Consider the following 12,028-nt stretch of genomic DNA (forward strand, 5'->3'; position numbering starts at 1 on the left):
CTAATAAGTCACTTTGTATCTTCTCATTATTTCCATCACCAGCAATAACACTTCATTTCATTCTCAGGTTCATTTTCAACAGAATATAAATTCATTAAATTTGTGTGTGTGTGTGTGTGTGTATGTGTGCTCGCACACACATAATTTACAAATATCAAGGATCTTCCGCATTCTATGAAAATTTCTTTGAATTATTGCTAGGCTTTAAAATATACATCAAAAACTGCACATTTACAGAGATAGATAGTCTCTCTGAAAATCACACCGTACATGCAATCAACAAGTATGAACTCTCATTTAGGGTAACTGAGGTATCAACACACTTTGTAAGGGAACTCTAGGTAATATATACATAAACTGATCTAGAGAAAAGACAAAGCAAGCTATGGCATCAATTGAAGTTGAATGCTTAAAATTTTTGCTGTGATGTCTGTAAAACATAGGAAAATGCATTCTGACTTTGATAGTGATTTCTTTACTCTCTTTAGTTCATAAGGACTTTTCAACTGTCCAAGTTATTTTGCTCCATGCAGGAAGGAATAAATCATTTGCATTTAAGGACCTATTTACAAATTAACTGAATTTCATTTTGGAAAATCTGGCAAACAGCTTGGAGTTTTTAGTTCTTTGACTTCTGTTTCCAACTAAATGGTTTATGCTTTGAGCTAATAATCATCAGGGTCACTTAGCTTCCCTGGGATGTTAGCATAACAAAAGGATGAATAAAATACATTGATAGTTTATTTAACTCTAATATTATATTCAGAATAAATTATCTTTTTATGTTCTAATTTCTCCTATAGGACCAATATCCAATAAACGAGTCACTGAATCTTAAAACTGGCAAATAGAACCAGAATATACAAATGTGTTACTCTCCCATTTAATCTGAGACTATAACTACTACATACTATTAAAGTGTGTATACTAAATGCTTGTAAAGGTGACATTATATTGACTATAACTTTTTAATTCAGGAGCATTTCTATGCTTAGCAATAACTAAACTCTATATTAATAACCTGGAGGCCCTGAAACATTCATTAATTATCATGTTTATTAGTTTTCTGTTAGCTAGGTAATACAAATAGTAGTAACATGAGTGGTAATGGTGGTAATGGCAGCAACAGCAGCATATATTTATTGAGCACTATGTGCTCATCATTTTTCTAATGTCTTTATATTAATTACCTTGTCTAACACAATCCTATGAGGTAAAGATGAGAAAAATATGCTTATCGAGGTTATAGGCCATGGTCACATAGGTGTTAAGTGGTAGAAATTACAAGATGGTCATAAAGGTATTATGTGGTAAAGGTCATGAGACCAAGTCACATAAATGGTAGAGATTATGTGTCCAATGTCTATAAGAAATAAATGACAGAGGTTAATTATTCAAGGTCAGATGGGTGGTAAGTGGTAGAAATTATGTATTCAAGGTCACATCCGTGGTAAGCAGTAAAGGTTAGGTAGTCCAGGTCAGATGGCTGATAGGTGGTAAAGGCTGTATGTCCAAGGTCACATAGGTGGTAAGTGATTAATTGCTCTCCAGTCTCCCTACCCTCACTAGGAAACTGAGGGCTTCGGTCTGGGTGATTGAGAAGGACACTGCTTGTTATCCAAAATTCATTTTTCCTTTTCTACATAGTAAGAGAGCTATAGCTGGCATGAGTGCCTACCCAGGACCTTATTTCCCAGTTCCTCTTGTAGCCAGGTGTGGCTTAGTGACTGAGCTCTCACCAATGGAACGTCAGCAGAAGTGACATTTACCCCTTCCCAACCTGGCCTATAAAATCTTGCACTGAGCTCCTGTATTCAAGTTCTCTTCTACAAACTAGAATAAGGAAGTGCCTGAAACCAGCTTCACTCAAGCTGGTAAAGACAATGCCCGAGGGAATCATTAAAAACAAAGTAGAAGGAAGCTGGTACTCCGAAAGATTGCCCAGAGCACAGCTGTAGGCTAACCTAGAATGCTCATCTCAGACTACAGCATGAGGGAAAAAGGAAACTTATTTTCTTTGAGCCACTAAACTACTGTTAGTTCTATTTATTACAGCACACAAGTCTTACTTTAACTAATACAATGAATTTTCAGATGCCTTAAAGTTCTGAAACTCTTAAGTTTTAATCAGAAAAAAAAGGAAAGATAAATATTATGCTCATAAATTTAAAAACAAACAGAAATTATGGTTCAATAAAACTAGAATGCCTAGCACTAGGCTTCTTTTACTAAGATGATTTATAATGCATATCACTTCTGATATTTACTTCCCTAGATTCTAATCACTTTGTCTTCATATCTTTATATCATGGCATTGCTAAATACAACCTTAACATCTTCTATCATAGTCCCTTAGACTTTTAATCCATACCATAATGTTAAGTCAAAACTGTAATAAAGAGATGATGCTATTTTGCTATGGATAAGAAATGGTGCCAGATCAATTTTCTAGCATTGGAAAAACTTTATGCTCAGAATCCATGACTAAACTGAAAAAGATTTTCTTTCTGTTATATCAATCACCTGAATTTTAATGAATATAAAAGAGGGCAAAACGCTGTGAGAATAAATCAATTCATTCTTCACCAGTAAGCAGTATTTGGAATAATTTATAGTATGAAAAATATGTTTGATATTTTCTTGTTGAAAATAGTTCTGTGGAAATTATTCTAGGTTTGGCAAGATAAGAGCAAGTTTCCCAGCATGTCCCACATTAGATGATAGTTGCAGTTCCATCATTAAATCCACAAGTGTTTGAAGGATCCATTAAGTGCGCCCATGGATCAGGGTGTCACAAAAATGTGTAAAACATAAAGCTGGAGGACTCACACTTCCTGATTTCAAAACTTATGAAAACCTACCATACTCAAAAGAGTGTGGTACCGGCATAAAGACAGACATGTAAACCAATGGAAAAGATAGATATCCCAGAAATAAACCCTTGCCTATACAATCAAATGATTTTCAACTGGAGAGCCAAGACCATTCAATGGGGAAAGGACAGTCTGTCTCTTCAACAAATGGTGCTGGGGTAACTAGATATCCACATGCAAAAGAATGAAGTTAGACCTTTATCTAACACCATATACAAAAAATAATTCAAAATGTACCTATACATAAGACCTCAAATTATAAAACTCTTAGAAGAAAACATAGGGCAAAAGATTCATAGCACTGGGTTTGGCAATGATTTCTTGGATATGACACCAAAGGCACAGGCAACCAAAGAAAAAAGAGACAAACTGAACTTGATGAAAAATTTAAAATTTTGTGGATCAAAAGACACTATGAACAGAGTAAAAAGGCAACCCACAGAGTGAGAGAAAATATTTGAAAATCATATATCTGATAAGGGATTAAAATCCAGAATAGATAGAGAACTCCTAAAACTCAATAATAAAAAAAAACCATGATTCAAAACTGGGCAAGGGACTTCTGTAGATATTTCTCCAAAGATATATAAATGACTAATAAGCACATGTAAATATGTTGCACATCACTAAACATTAGGTAAATGCAAATCAAAATTACAGTGAAATTTCACCCCATATATATCACAATGAGACATCACTTCACATCCATTAGGGTGACAAATAAATAAATAAATAAACAAACAAATAAATAAATAACCAACAGTGTTGGTGAGTATGTAGAGAAATTGGAATCCTTTTGCACTGTTGGTGGGAATGTAAAATGGTACAGCTGTTGTGGAAAACAGTATGGCAGTTTCACAAAAAGTTAGAAATAGAATTGCCATATGATCCAGCAATTCCACTTCTAGATATCTAACCAAAAGAATTAAAAGCAGAGTCTCAAAGAGATGTTTATGAACCCACGTTCATAGCAACATTATTTACAAGAGCTGAATCTTAGAAGTAACCCAAGTGTCTATTGATGGATGAATGGATAAACAAAATGTGTTATATACATACAATGATTTATGATTCAGCCTTATAAAGGAAGGAAATTCTGACATATGCTACAACAGGGATGAACCCTGAGGACATTAAGCCAAGTCAAATAAGCCAATCACAAAAAGACAAATACTATATGACTCCACTTATATGAAGTTCTTATAATAGAGACGGAAAGTAGAATGATGGTTTCCAGTTGTTGGGGGAGAAGCTACGGGGAGTTACTGTATAACTGATATAGAGTTCCAACTTTCTCCATTGAAGTATTACATGAAGTTTGGTTTGCAAACAGTGATTCTACTGAGTGCATTTTTAATCATTGGAAATCACAAACTTGGCTCACTAAATGCATGAAAAATCAACTTCATGAAATATTTCCCATCCCAACATTCCTGATACTATGTCCATTAGCATATATGATCATAAGCATTCCATCATTCCTTTTTTTTTTTAATTAATTAATTTATTTATTTATGGCTGTGTTGGGTCTTCGTTTCTGTGCGAGGGCTTTCTCTAGTTGTGGCAAGCGGGGGCCACTCTTCATCGCAGTGCGCGGGCCTCTCACTATCGCGGCCTCTCTTGTTGCGGAGCACAGGCTCCAGACGCGCAGGCTCAGTAGTTGTGGCTCACGGGCCCAGTTGCTCCACGGCATGTGGGATCTTCCCAGACCAGGGCTCGAACCCATGTCCCCTGCATTGGCAGGCAGATTCTCAACCACTGCTCCACCAGGGAAGGCCCATCATTCCTTTTAAGAACATTAAGAACATTAAGTTTATAAGAAGAGAAAATATTAATAAAAAATATATAAAAAGCATGAAGTTAGAACACAGCATACATAAGTTGAAGATTATCTTACTGTCAAAGATCCCAACTTTTAAACTGTCCTTGCGTTCATTCATAGTAGCTAAAATGGTAGGAACCTGTCTATTCTAACCAAAGTAAGCAGTTTCTACGTGTCTTTAGTAATGCCATGCTCCTGGACTTCAGCTTTTCCCTAGTGTTTTAGTTATATTATCATCTTCCAAGTTTTTCAAGATCCACAAGAATATACAGCATTACCCACAAGTGCCCTACCCACACACTCTTGCCTACATTCAGCCCCACCCCAATGGCCTCCTTGCCTATAGTTATCTGCAATCACTCCAAGAGCACCTGTGGCTTTAGCATTTTGGAAACAGAAAATTAGAGCCTGATCCATTTCTTCTCAATTACTTCCTCTGTGTCTTCATAGTGTCCTAAGTTTGTAATCATCATTCCTGAAGTTCAGACTATGTTTCAGGCATTGTTCTAGATGATGGAGAAACAAGAACAAATAGCACACTGTTGGGGCTTCCCTGGTGGTGCAGTGGTTGAGAGTCTGCCTGCTAATGCAGGGGACACGGGTTCGAGCCCTGGTCTGGGAAGATCCCACATGCCACGGAGCAGCTGGGCCCGTGAGCCACAGCTACTGAGCCTGCGCGTCTGGAGCCTGTGCCCCGCAACGGGAGGGGCCGCGATAGTGAAAGGCCCGCGCACCGCGATGAAGAGCGGTCCCCGCACCGCGATGAAGAGTGGCCCCCACTTGCCGCAACTAGAGAAAGCCCTCGCACGAACCGAAGACCCAACACAGCCAAAAATAAATAAATAAATAAATAAAGTAGCTATAAAATTAAAAAAAAAAAAAAAATAGCACACTGTTTTTTCCTAAAAGGAACCGACAGTCTGGACTGTATAAGCCAATACATACCATGCAAAGAGTATGGGCAGGATACTATGGGGGCATGAATGAGGGCATAACTAATTATACCAGTGGAGTCTAGAAAAGACTTCTTTAAGATGGCACTGCTTGAGGCAAGCACTGAAAGAGAAGAAGTTCATATAGTCAGAGAAGGGGACTAGAGGCCAGAGAAAAGAGAGGCAGGAATCAGGCACTCAAAACATTGAAGCAACATGAATAAAAATATGGAGGCTTTAAACAACATGGTACATATTGGAAGAACCAAGGGCTTTGACTTGGGTCGTGAAGAAGTCATAGTGACATACAACTTTAGAGAGAGAATAAAAGAGCCAGTTCACAGAAGGTCTTATATTTCATACTAAGGAGTAAAAATTGTAGTACATAAAATTTGCATAATTATGATGTGCCAGGTTCTATTCTAGACTCTACTTGCAAAGTCTCGTTTTTATTCCATTTTAAGCATGAGGAAACTGAAGCACAGAGTGCTTTAGTAACTTGCCCAAGGTCACACAGCCAGAAAGTGAGGGAGCCAGGGAGTCTGACATAATAAATTGGGCTCATAGCCATCAGGGTGACTCCCTTCAGCAGTGTGTGCTTTATTCCATTGAAAATGATGACCATTAAAGGGGTTTAAGTAGAAGAATAACATGACTATTTTAGTAGTAGAAATGAGGTGGGATTAAAATTGAGACAGAAGGCAGTAAAGGAGGAGAAAATGAAATGCAGAGAAATTATATTAAGGCGGTAAAAGCTATAATACTCAGAGAACAATTAAGTGAAGGAGGATATATCAGTTAGCTTTCGTTGCATAATTAACCACACAAAATTTAGTGGCTTAAAATAACAAGCATTTACTTAAATCATAAACTGATGGATTAGCTAGGGCCAGGAAAGTTTGGAAGGACCTTGCTCATGTGTCTCAGTGAACTGAGCTGTAAGAGAGCTCACAGCACATAGCACACGGCGGATGAGCTGTAAGATAGCTCTGCTGATCTTGGCTGGGTTCTCCTACATGTCTGGGGCCTCAGCTAGGATGAATCAATTGATTCATGGTGCATGGTCTTTTGTCCTTCAGCAGGCTAGCCCAGGTCTGTTCTCATGGTGGCAGAACAGAGATATAGGCGGTATAGGTGAGAACAGCAGAAATGTGCAAGGTTGCTTGACACCTAGGCTTGGAAATAGCACATCTATTAATCAGTTAAGTTACAAAGCGTTTCTCCAAAGATTTACAAGGCCTACTCAAATTCAAAGAGAGAAGTAGATCTATCTCTTGATGGGAGGAGCTAAAGTCACATTGTAAATGGTGGGGAGCCTAGAGGGCAGATAATTTTCACCATCTAAAAAAATCTAATTAATGGGAGACAGCAAAAGAAAATATCGGTGATGACTCCCTGGTTTCTTGCCTAAGAATCTGAGGGGATGATGGTACCATTTACAGAGATGGGGCCAAAAGGGCCCCTCACTGGTGGGTTTTCCCCGGAAAGTGAATAAAAGTTTCCAAGCATGTTTTTCCCAGTGGTGTGAACCAGAAATCTACACAAATAACATAGCAATAGCAACTGAAAGAATGTGGTAGAAATACTCAGCTTAAGACTCAATTAAAAGAAAAAGTTGTTACTGAAAAACTATACATTGTACGATACGACAGTGGAATCTACTGAACTTTTATAACAAACACTGACAGAATGTATGAAAATAAGCTGTGATTTCCTTTGAGGTCTAAAGTCATATAAAGTCCTGCTCACATCTGCCAAATCGATCTTCCTGTGGGAATTCACCACAATGAAACCATTGTCAAGGACGCAACATATCAAAAAATAGGCTTTATATTCACTGAACTCTATGTTTAAACCAAGTTAAATGCCCTTCTAGGGATAGGAAAATTTCAAGTGTGCTATTACAAAAAATAGCAGAGTGGGTTGTAAGAAAGAAAATCTTTGGGATCAGTAGATATGACTGAGCACATTCATTGTCACAAGCTAGGACACACTACACGGCATGACAGAAAGTCAAAGTAGTCGTCATGGCTTACCAACATGCATTTTTTGCTTGGTTCAAAGGAGACTATCATATTATCAATGGCTTTTTATAAATGAGCTTCACTTTTTTAATCCAACCTGCTTCTAATTCCTGACTCCAGTGTTTAGTGCAAGTTTCCCATGAGCAAATAAACTCAGTTTTTTCACTCTGCTATTTAAGGCTTTTCCCCAGCCTGCCCCATGCCATGTCTTGACTCAGATTCTCACTCTTCTCTTAAATTCAGCCAATGCTGGTGTCCAGATGAACTATGTGCTATCCACAAACATGGCCTGTCTTCTTTGGTTTCTTTGCCCTCACTCACCTCTTTACTCTCTGCTGTGCTGCTTCCTTTTTGTCTTGGCTCGTCCAAAATCTTATTTGAACTTTAAGTCATGACTTCAGCACCACAGATTCCAGCAGCTTGTTATGATTTTTCTGTTTCCTGGACTTCCAGACCACATTGTACCTCACTCTTTGTCTACCCTGGACACTCTGCCTTCTACTAAAAGTTTTATTTGTTGCCAGGGACAGTGGGTGGGAGATGGGGGGAAAAGGTGAAGGTGGTCAAAGGGTACAAACTTCCAGTTATAACATGAACAAGTTCTGGGGATGCAATGTACAGCATGGTGACTATAGTTAACCATCCTCTATTGTATATTTGAAAATTACTGAGAGTAGATTTTAAAAGTTCTCCCCACATACACCCAAATTTTACCTGTGTGTGGGGACAGATGTGTTAACAAACCTTATTGTGGCATCATTTTGCAATATATACACGTATCTAATCATTACATTGTACACTCTAAGCCTACACAATGCTATATGTCAATTACATCTCCATAAAGCTGGGGAAAACATTTTTAATAAAAAATAAATACAAAATAAAAGTTTTTATTTGTTTCATCTTTAACTTCCTAGTACCCTTCCTGAGGGCACATGAATTTACTCTTTTTCAAGATGGATTTGCCAAGAAAGTGAGGAGTGAGGTTAGAGCTTTCTCTCTGCCAACAACACAGTTCGGTTTTTATGTGCTTCAAATAATGGTCTACAGACTTCCACAGAATATATAATTTGAAGAAAAAGTTCTGTAAATGCTTTAAGTGTTTGAAAACTACTGTTTATTTGTTTTTGCATCTCTTGCTATTTCTAATGCAACCCCTTTCCCCTGGTGGTGGGTAGAAATCTATATGAGCTAAAATTAGTATAACGAATAACATTGTTCACTACCTGCCAGAAGATGACAAGAAAGGGATATCAAGTATGAGACAGTCATATCCAATTGGCATATATTATTGATAACTGCAAAATCATTTGCTAAAAAAAATAAAAGTGGCAAGCCAGCAGAAAAATAAGTACTGTTAAAGAAGGTAATTGCCAGTTATGGGTTCAATCTGGATCACAAAGCATGATCAGAACTTTCTAAAATGATAACTTCTTAAAATAAATAGCAAACTGAGATGTGAGCAAGTATTAAATTGTAGTGTGTATTCACCCCTTAACTCCTTACCTAAACAAACAACCATAATTATATGGTACAATCTTATACCATTTTAGGCCTCTATCTTTGAGTTACCCACTATGGTAGACAAAATAATGTGCCCCTAAAGATGTCCATATCCTAGTCTCCAGGACCTGTGAACATTACATTACATGGCAAGAGAGAGTTAAAGTTGCAGATGGAATTAAGGTTATTAATCAGCTGAAGTTAAAGTAAGGAAATTATCCTGGATTATCCAGCTGGGCTCAATGTAATTAATCATGACAGTCCCTTAAATGTGGAAGAGCAAAGCAGAAGAGTGAGAGCCAGAAAGATGGCATCATGAGAAAGACTTTGCTGGCTTTGGAGATTAAAGGGGGCCACGAGCCAAGGAATCCAGGAAACGTCTAGAAGCTGGAAAAGGCAAGAAAGTGGATTCTCCCTTGGAACAGCCAGGAAATAAGGCAGTCCTGCTAACACGTTAATTTTAGCCCAATGAGGCCCACTGAAAACTTCTGACTCCCAGAACGATAAGATAATAAATGTGTGCTCCTTGAAGCTATTAAGTTCGTGGTAATTTTTACAGCAGCAACAGGAAACTAATACACAGAGAAAAATCGTTCCAGCTTTCCCCAGATGCCAAGAAACTGCTCCGTCCTTGTCAAATATCTTTCCTATTTCAATCACCTATAGGTACTCCCAAACTATCTTTATTTGTAAGATGATAATTTTCAATTGATAAGATAGTGATGTTTTCTATAAATTACTTTGTCAAAACAATTACTAGAAAAGATATTAGCAAAGACTTAATGAATATTTAAATACTGATTATACAGCTATTTTAATTAATGTCATTCAGACATAATTTAGAAGCAAGATATATTTTTAAATCCTCAAATAGCACATAATAATGAGCTATATTTTATTTTTGAGAAGACAAACGTTGTTTGTGTTGTGAGTTGATCTCTTCTTTAAGAACAAACTACTTAACAAAATTAGGCATTTTTTGTTTGATCTACCAATAATAGGTATATAAGTGAAGCACAGAGAATGAGAAGAATAAAGGTGATATCTCACTTCTAACACAATTTCATCAAAATGGTAAAAATGTGTTTAAATTAAGCCTGGGAAGGTCCAACACAATTGGGAATTGAAGAACTCACATAATGTTCATGGGTATATGGATTGCTTCTGTTTCACAAATGCTTTCATTTCAGTACCATTTAGAAAATGTGAGACTCATTTTATCTAAACAACAACAACAAAATCATCACCAGATAAGATTTGGCAATGCTGTGAATCCCGCTAAACCTCAGTTTTTTCTTATGATTTTACCAGTCTATTCCCCACACAGGTTAGTTCTAAGGATCACATTAGATAATGTATTTAAAGCAGATTGTAACCTACCAAATTACTTTTTTCCCCTCAGTTCCTTCTATAAGTCAAACACCAAGCTAGGCAGACAAACAACAATTAGACAATAACTTCAACAATTAATGTACAATGTAAGACACAGAATGCTATGAGGATTCATGGCTAATACAAACTGGAAGGGGGATGGCGAGGTACCTCCAGCCCTAGGGAATCAGACTGCCTACTGTGTGCCAGGCACTATGCATGTTAAATTTTTTATACACATTATACCATTTAACCCTCACGATAATCCGACAAGGTAGTGCTATTGTTTTTCCCTTTTTACTGATGAGAAAGATAAGGCTTAGGTTAATTAACTTTTCCAAAGCCTGTGGAAAATAAGGGATAAAGCCAAAGCTCATTCAGTTAACAAATAATTATTGAGCACCTACTGTGTGAGAGGCGTGATCCAGATGCTGAGATTACAGTAGTGAAGACAGCAGATAAAAATACCTACCATCAAGAAAATTATACTCTAGGGAGGGAAACAGAAAACAAAGAAAATAAAAATTAAGTATATTTTATATACACACACACACACACACAGTTTAGCAGATAGAAATAAATGAAATACGGAAGTGAAACAGAAGATGGTAGAGACTGAAATTTTAAGTAAGATGTTCAGGAAGGCCCTCTTGTTGAACATGGTAAGTTTGACATGCTTGTTAGGCATAGAGATGTATTTGTCAAGCAGGCAGAGAATACATGAGAGAAGGCAACGTTTGAGTAATTGCTTAAAAATAGTGATGGAGTTGGATGAGCAGATATCTAAGGGGAAGGCATGTAAGGAAGAACAAATAGCAAGTAGAAAGGTCCTGAGATGGGGGCTGATGTGGCTGAAGCTGAGGGAGAGACGGGAAGAGCAGAAGATGAGATCTGGATGTAATGGTGGAGGGGGCAGATCACACAGGACCTCGTAGTTCACAGTCAGGTCTTTGGTGTTTGTTCCAGATAGGAAAATGGGGTTTTGATCGGAGAAGGATATGTTTTAACAGGATCGCTTTGGCTACTATGCTGAGAACAATCTGAAGAGAGGAAGCAGGGAGACTGGTTAGAAGATGTTTTCAATAATTCAGACAGCAGGAGGTAGTGCTTTGTACAAGTGTGATAACAGTAGAAGAGTGGCAAGTTGTCAGATTCTCAATATATTTGAAAGTAGAGCCAACAGGATTTGCAGATGGATTGAATATGGGGGTGTAAGGGAAAGAGAGGAGACAAAAATGACAGCAAGATTTGAAGCTGGAGCAACCAGAAAGGTAAATAGCCATTAATATTTGGGAGGAAGAGGTTTGGTGGTAAATACCAGGAGCTTAGACTTGGATATTGTATGACTGATATTCTTATCTGACGTTCAAATCACCTAGAAATTGTCAAGTAGGAAGTTGGATATATAGGACTAGAGTTTAGGGAACAGACTCTGGGCATGGAGAAATAAATTTGGAAGCCATCTAACTTAATATAAATTAACATATGAACTTAATTCCAGAT

The 12,028-nt window shown here is 37.4% G+C and overlaps 1 long non-coding RNA gene across 1 annotated transcript in view; it reads right to left on the reverse strand.

The window, feature by feature from the left end:
- Positions 1-2,953: 2,953 nt before the first annotated feature.
- The window catches only part of LOC130708189 (uncharacterized), a 32,009-nt gene continuing 22,934 nt past the window's right edge, over positions 2,954-12,028 (reverse strand). The window contains exon 3 of the long non-coding RNA XR_009008276.1: positions 2,954-4,659. This is a non-coding gene — a long non-coding RNA (uncharacterized LOC130708189). The remainder of the gene's footprint in view (positions 4,660-12,028) is intronic.

Source organism: Balaenoptera acutorostrata, chromosome 5, assembly GCF_949987535.1.
Source record: "Balaenoptera acutorostrata chromosome 5, mBalAcu1.1, whole genome shotgun sequence".
NCBI lineage: Eukaryota > Metazoa > Chordata > Mammalia > Artiodactyla > Balaenopteridae > Balaenoptera > Balaenoptera acutorostrata.